Source organism: Silurus aristotelis (assembly GCF_946808225.1).
Source record: "Silurus aristotelis genome assembly, chromosome: 4".
Taxonomy (NCBI): Eukaryota; Metazoa; Chordata; class Actinopteri; order Siluriformes; family Siluridae; genus Silurus; species Silurus aristotelis.
The window spans coordinates 17,641,143-17,649,752 of NC_139577.1; the positions used below are offsets into that span (position 1 = coordinate 17,641,143).

The 8,610-nt window shown below is 36.7% G+C and overlaps 1 pseudogene across 1 annotated transcript; it reads right to left on the reverse strand.

The window, feature by feature from the left end:
• Positions 1-2,357: 2,357 nt before the first annotated feature.
• LOC310724761 (putative nuclease HARBI1) lies at positions 2,358-3,573 on the reverse strand (annotated as a pseudogene). The gene has a single exon. The product of its transcript is annotated as a putative nuclease HARBI1 (transcript).
• Positions 3,574-8,610: the final 5,037 nt, after the last annotated feature.

Here is an 8,610-nt window from a genome sequence, read left to right on the forward strand (position 1 = left end):
CTCATCTACCTTTAAATATATTATTATGAAATTAAAGGTTTGCTATTTAATATTCACAAAACAAAAATTAATAGCTCAACCCGTAAGTTGCAATATTTTCTCATTAAGAATTATATAGCAATAAATGAAACATGATAAATATATATATATATATATATATATATATATATATATATATATATATATATATATACAGTACATGAAAAGCTCTATCCATAATGTTTAATGAATTTTAAATCATTTTTTCTATACATGTACACTCAATGAGCACTATTAGGAACAGCTGTACACCTATGCATTCATGCAATTATGTAATTAGCCAATCTTGTGACAGCAAAGCAAAGAAATCAAGCAGGTACAAGCCAACATTTTCAAGTAACTATCTAAAAGGTGGAAAAATCATTTGATGTCAGCGATGTTGACCATGCCATGATTGTTGGTGCCAGTTTAGCTTGTTAAAACATCATTATTTCCTGTGATTCTCACACAACATCTCTAGAGTTTACACCAAATTTTGCAATAAATAAATAAAAAAACATCAAGTAAACATCAGTTCTGTGTAAATAAATGGCTTGTTGATTATAGAAGTCAACAGAGAGAATGGCCAGATGGGTTTGAGCTGACAACTGACAAACAAATTAATATAGCCTGGCCTGAAGAATTTCAATTATTAATATGGCACACAGATTGTCAGAATTGGGCCAAAACAACATGAATCTATAGGCCCAGCCTGGTCTGTGTGGAAAGTCTAGGCTGGTGGATATGTGGTGTAATGGTGAAAGATATTCTTGGCACACTTTAAACCTGTTAATACCAATCGATCATCATTAAAAGTTGCTTAATATGTGCATCTGTTTATGGCCACAGTTTACCCGTATTCTAATGGCTCTCACAACCTCAATTCCAAAATTGTCGAGACATAAAATTGTATTTTATTCACAATAGAGAATACAAATATATAAAATGTTTAAAGTAATGGAATGTATAGTATAGTAATTATAAAATAAATTAATAAAACATTTTGGGGATGGCAACGCTAGAAAAAAGGTGGGACAGGGCCATGATTATCACTGTGTAGCATCCCGATTTTTTCAATAACAAGCCATATACACCTGGGAAATGAGGAGACCAGGTACTCAACATTTGTCAGAGGAATGTTGTCCCAATTGTGTCTGATACAGGATTCCACCTGCTGAACAGTCCTGGGTCTTCTTTTTAATATTTTTCATTTCACAATGTGACAAATGTTTACAAATGGTGCTGGTCTGGACTGCAGCCGGAGCAGTTTAGCACCCTGACTCTTTTACAACAAAGCCATGCTGTTGTAATAGATGCAGTATGTGGTTTACCTTTTTCTTCTTCCTCTTCTTCTTCTTCTTCTTCTTTTGGCTTCTACCATTAGGGGTCGCCACAGCGGATAATACGTATCCATACTCCCCTTTCCTCTACTTCTGCCTCTTTCAAACCAACTACCTGCATGTCTTCCCTCACCACATCCAAAAACCTACTCCTTGGCCTTCCTGGTGGCTTTATCCTCAGCATTCTCCTACCTATATAACCTTATGTGTTCATTGCACATGTGTGATACTGTGAGAAGGTTTGTGGAGGGTATGACTGACCCATGTCCAGGGCCTGGTTTTTCAAAAGTAATCCACTAGGATTTTGGATAACGGATTGGATCAAATCTTGAAAATAGGTTTTTCAAAAGAAAAAACGGATTACATAATCGGATTAGATCATGTAATCCAATCTTGGTTCTGATCCGGATCAAACCTTTAGTTTGGGTTTTTCAGAACTTTTTTGTAGGATTTGGATCACTTTGATCCAAAAAATCTGGATTAAACTGATCCCATCAGAAGGGTGGATTCAGCGTGGATTCCATGCCCAAAATGTAATGAAAACTTTAAAAATGTATCAAATAATACTATATTTGGATCATGCAGTATCTTACAAGATATTCTATTTATTCATAAGGTTTTAATTTTATTTGTTCATCCGTCAGGCTACAGTGATTAGGCAGGCTTTAACGTATTCAGCCTTTCAGTATAGGCCTACAGCAAAGTAGAAAGAGTTTGGCCTCATACAATAATCCCCCAAACAGCTGTCAAAATTGACAAAAAACAATAAATTTAATTCTGTCACTAATTTATATATATATATATATATATATATATATATATATATATATATATATATATATATATATATATATATTCATCACAATCGAAAATATTTTTGTTTTTAGAATATTTATTAGTGATGCATGCAATGATTACAGAATAACCCCAAAAATGCAAAGAATGGCAATCACTGATTTTTGAAATCCAAAACAATTCCAAATCAGAAATAGTGTCTAACTATTGCGTCCCTTGTTGCACGTCCTGTTTGCTCGTTCTGGCAGAATGCAGGAGGTTGGTTAGGGTCTCAGGTGCATCATTGTCAGCACAGAGAGGGACATTGCGCTTAGTAGCGATGTTGTGCAGGACAATACATGCTTTCTGTGGTTCCGCTCTCAGGTAGTTAAGGTATGCAAAGCACCTCTTAAGAACTCCATTTAAACGCTCAATTGCACATCTTGCTCTGCAATGAGCAGTGTTAAAGCGTGCCTGCGCCGGTGTATTTGCTGTTAGAAAAGGAGTCATCAGCCATGGTAGGAGTGGGTAGGCACTGTCTCCTAATATTATGCCATCCGGTCGGTTGGTTTGGAGGTCTCTATATAGAGTGCTCTCCCTCAGGATGCGTGCATCATGGACAGACCCAGGCCACTTGACAACGCAGTTGGTGATGATGAGGTCAGCATCACACACAAATTGGACATTGATGCTGTGCCTCCCCTTTCTGTTTATAAACTCCCATTCATTCTCACGAGGTGCTTGTATATGCACATGTGTGCAGTCGATCGCTCCAATAGTATTGGGCATATTCCCCAAAAGAAAAAAGCTGCGCTTGGCCTGGGCAATCTGGTTGTCCTTTGGAAAAGAAACAAATTCATTGACCAGGCTGGCCAGTGCGATTGACACATCTCTCACCACATCACACACAGCTGATTTCACCACTCCCATATAGTCACCAACAACCTGATAGAAAGTCCCACATGAGGATCTGGTCTTCCACAGACAGACCGTGACTTCTATGGGTTCTGTGTTGAAGTTTTGGCCTGAGAAGGTTCACAAGGTACTCTATATCAGCCTTCCCAAAGCGAAACCGGACATACAGCTCCTCAGTGGTGTATTGCTCCAGTGGCTTGGTACGTTCAACATACACCCTTTGATGGTATCCTCTCCTGGCAAAGTGGTGGTGGCGGTGGACAACACTTGCCATTTCACTGTCTCTCTGTAAATCCTCTGAGAAAGGCTGATTTATATGGCTGTGTAGTTGGACTTTTCAGACACACCTATTACAACTGATTAGTTTTGACTTGTGTTCAATTGAGGCAATTGGACCCAAAGCCTATAATTGATGAACAATGTTCACTATAGTAAAGCAATGGAACCATGGACTCAAGAAGCTGTAACTTCACTGCTGCTGAAACCAATGCTCTACTAGAGGGTGTTCGGTGGCATTATGGAACAATAGTGGGAAGTTTTAATTCTGCTAAGGATACCAACAAAAAGAAAAATGATGTTTGGATTATAATCACAGAAAATGTGAATGCCATAGGGTCTGGCCAGAGGAGGACCACAGAACAAATCAAATTGCGGTGGAAGAATCTTAAGGCCAGGGCAACAAAGGACCATGCTGAAGCCAAAAACCCACAAACAGGCAACAAGCCATTTAAGAGGGGAGATTACACAGATGTGGTCCTTAACATCATTGGAGGTGAGAAGTCGCAAGCTCTCCATGGTATTCAAGGTGTTGTAGGGAATGGCGAGCCTTGGATTGAGGAGGAGGAGGAGGAGAATCTGCCAGTTGCTCCTGAGGCTGATCCAGAGAGCATATTTATATTAAATCTTAGCTATGTTCCTGAGGAAGAAGCTGGATCCTCATTGGTTGAACCAGTGGTAGTTGCCACGGGATTTCAGAGCAAAGGCTTGAAGCGCCCTTCATCAAACAAAGATGATGATTACAAGTCACTTCTGCAAAAAGAGACTAATAGGGCAGAAGCACAGCTTCATCTGGCAGAGGAACAACTGACTCTGACCAAACTGCAGCAAACCAAGGCCAGACTTGAGATCCGCCTCCTAAAGGCTACGCTCAGACAAGCTGGTCTCTCCACATCAGATGAGGAAGTCTAAAATTATTGTGGAGTATTTGACATTAAGTCTTTTTTTAATTCAATACATCTATATTTGAAACTTGTTATAAATATCCTCAATGTACAGTGTTTGTGTTGTAGGTCTCAGATGAGCGGACTGCTAGAAGAGGATGGGGTGGGGTTTTTCTTGTGTTTAGTTTCTTTTAAATGTGTGTGTTTTCATTTCAAATAATAATAAACTTATATTGACCCCACACTGGTTATTCTGCTTGTTGCTCTTTACATATCTATAGTTCTACATTGTGATTTCCTATCCTGTTTGAGCACTGGTTATCCAGATTTGGTGATCCTGAAAAGTTCCTATCCGGATCAGATTGATCCAATCCGATGTTGCTTTGAAAAAGTGGCTCAAGAAGTAAGATGGATTACGTGATCACGGATCGCAAAAAAAGGATTACTAAATCCGGATCAATTTTATCTGGATTAAACCTTTTGAAAAACCGGGCCCAGGGTTTCTGGAAGATGTCATCTTTTGCAGGCTGCTATTCAATTCCATAACTTCTGTCTTTGAATATTTTATCAGCCCAGTGGTTCCAGTAAATACTTGGTTTGATGCCAACAGTTAATGCTGTTCAAATGTGTCAGGCCTTGAATCCAGAGAATAATGTTGGTAAATGACTAGAACCAATAAACTTGAAAATGACAAAAATAAATACTTTACAGCAGCAGTATCAACAGATGTGTATGACATGAATCCAGTGTTGGCACTAGCTATAAGCAGAGCAGGCAATTGCATATAGGGTTTTTTTTAAAAATGATTTTACGTGTATGTAAGGATTGTCAACCTATGTGAACAATGATGAATAAAAAGAATTGAAATATTAAAAAATAATAAAATAATATAGATTTTACGCAGGACACCAAGCTGAAACATCACCAAAACCTCTGTTGATGTACTAGTGCACAAAACGGTTAGCTATGAACATGCTGATAAATGCTACGGTTCTTTAAAATGGATACGTTTTTAGATAGAGGATGCAGCGTCTCAGCTGAAAAGGTTAAACCAGAAGAGACTTGAATGAAAAAAAACCCGAAACAGCTTAAATTTGTACATAAAATATGGCATTATGCAATCCAGTGACAGCAGACCACAGTGTACACTGTGCTTGAAGATTGTGTCCATTGAAGCGCTGAAACCATAAAACTCAACCGACATTACATACCAACTCATTCGGAGCATTCGAATAAAAGTAAGGATTTTTTTCCAGGGAAAGAAAGAATAAATCACACAGAAGCACTGACTTACATCACGACAATACCTGAGAAAGCACAGCAAGCATCGTACTGTATCTTGCAGCCATGCGAATAGACAAATGCAAAAAGCCTCACATGATCGTGAAGGAATAAATACTTCCAGCAGCAGTGGATATGTGCAGAGTGATAGTCGGAGAGAAGGCCGCAAACTAGATTAAATCCATACCGCTGTCCAAACGACACAGTGAGGATCAAAGACATTTCTTTTAATGTGAAATCTTAACTTTGATTGATTACTATTGTGTGAGCAGTTCACGCTTTAGTTTGATGAATGTACAGACGTTAGCAGCGCTGCACAGTTGTTAGTGTACTTTCAATATTTATGGGACATAAAATTATGGAAGATTTGTTATTTTTAAAAGAACTCGTGGGGAGAGCTACAGGAGAGGAAAATTTCAAAATGTTGGACACTTTCATGTTAGAAGAACAGCTGAGTTAGGAAAATACGTGTCGGTTTGAGTTTTGGCGCTTAAATTAAAGCTGTAAATCCAAAGATCGCAGCCACTCACTGTATGCTTCATCATCGTCAAGCACTTGCATCGAAGTCAATGGCACCTGATCTGCATGATGTGTTGGAAGTAGTAGTAACGTCTGTCAACTTCGTGAAGCCAAAACCGCTGAAGTTACGTCTCTTCGCAAAACTATGCACAGAGATGGGAGCAGCTTGTGATCGGCTACTGCGCCATTCAGAGGTGCGGTGGCTCTCACGTGGAAAGGGTTTAGAGCAAGTGTTTAAACTGAGACATGAGCTTCATGAATTTTTTAAAGAACATAAACCTGATCTAGAGCTGTTCTTTTCTGACCAACATGGATGGCAAAACAAGCCCACCTTGCATTTTCAGTTGTCTCAATGGACTGAATCTGTCCAATCAGAGATGTTATTCCACAATATTGGACTCAAGTGACAAAATAAATGCATTCAGGAGAAAAATTGGGTTCATAAGCTACAAAGAGGCATCATTGACATGTTTCCATTGGATACAAAGGCATGGGAGTGGACTTCATGCTTAACACCATTACCAATCATCTCACGTCAATAAATTAACATTTAAGTCACTAATTTACAGACACGTTGCTCTTCAGGCCATGAGAATATTGCTGCCTTTCCCAACAGCATATTTGTGAGACATCTTTCTTAGTCATGATGGCAATAAAGTCATAATACAGGGCAATAATACGGCTTAATCTGGAAGATGACTTAAGAGTTTGTCTGTCCCCAATAACACCCAGAATTGATAAGCTCTGCAAAGAAAGACAGACTCACCCATCCCACTAAGGCAGGTCGTGTGTATTTGTACAATAGTTACTAAATTGATGTGTTTGTATTGCATTATTTCTTTTATATTTATAAACTTGGATAATATTGTACATTTCTTTTATATTGTAAAACTATTTATTTTTAAGCAAACTAGAATTTTTAGTGTTTTGAAAAAAATATTGCTGAAATAACTAAACTCTAAAAATAAACTGTTGAGCCACTGACATTTTACTACTTTAATATCTAAAAACGTTAATGAGCTTTTTTTTTTTTTTTTTTTTTTTTTTTTACAAATTATATGTAAATAACTTTTCAGAATTCATCTTCTACTATGGACCTTATAAATTACTGTTCAGTATTTAATACTTTTGTTGCACTTTTCAGACAATGTTATTTTTAACTGTTAAAACTACTATTTGATATATTTGATGAAATGTGTATATTCAACTTTAGAGAAATAAGACTACAAACAGAATTGCTGTTCTGCCATTGTACAAATTCATGAATGTAATTCAAGTACAAGTTTAAGTTTGAAGATGTTTTGCATCAGGGGTTTTCTTTTGGGGGCCACAAAAGGATTCACCCAAAACAAGGGGGCCTCCTGCTGAAAACGTTTGAGAACCACTGCACTAGTTCACCAATCAAAACCATTGAATATGGGTTAGGGTTAGGGTTAGGGTCACTCACCTGAAATGGAACCAGTTAATATCACAGTTTAAATGTGGGTCCCCACCCTTTTGAATGCACGAAGAGACTGTGTACAGTTATAAAACAAAATCCAACTTTTTTGCATTCTGACCCGATTGCGCTGAAACAAATGCAACCCCTGGAGGTTGCTAAGCAAGAAGCTAAAGGCATGCAAAGAAAGTGCAGCTTGTGATGCAGCTATGTGAGCTGTCATCATGCATTTTTGTTTATAAAGTATTATTAAAATAAACATTATTTTTTGCAGTTGGTTTATTCCAACTTTAAAAAATATAGAATCAGAACGAGCTTTATGGCCAAGTATGTTTGCACTTACAAGGAATTTGTTTTGGTGACAGAAGTTTCCAGTTGCACTTTTTTTTTTTTTTAAGTTTAGTTTGTTTTTAGATAAATTGTGCTGTTGTATTTACTAAATAATTACAATTGAAGCATACAAATACAACTGAAGAAGTGAACAATTCATTCTGCTCTATTCTTTACTGTACAAAGTTGGCAAAAATGTCTGTTATCCCAAATAGTGGGTCAGTGTATTACTATAAATACATTTCTGAACAAATTACTAAATGTGCTGGGTGAATTAGTTAATATATAATAATAATAATAATAATAATAATAATAATAATAATAATAATAATAATAATAATAATAATAATAATAATAATAAAATCTAAAACTTACTAAAGTTAGCATTTTAAAGTAATCATAAAAACATTATCAGAACTAAAGGAAAAGCTGTTCCAGATGACCTTTCATCATTTTTTCTTTTTTTCCTTTTTTTGTGTCAATTTTAATTAATGATTTAATAATATTCACATATAAGTAAATATATCAGTACTGATAACAGGTATAAATAAAAAGTTTAGAGATTATATTTGCTTCAAGTGCTTTTTATTTATTCTAAAAGGTGGAAGGAAGGAGGCCAGAGCCTCCAATATAAATGTTGCCTCAGGCCTCCAAATGTCTAAAACCGGCCCTACATGAATCAGAGATATATACAAACATCATCTCTAGCAGAAGCGTCAATATTAACCTAATAAAATAACCCATGCATTGGGTTATGGAAAACCCATGGGTTTTTTCTGTGCATTACGGTTTTCCTGGGAATTGAGAAGATTGTGTGAAAAATAAAACACCAAAT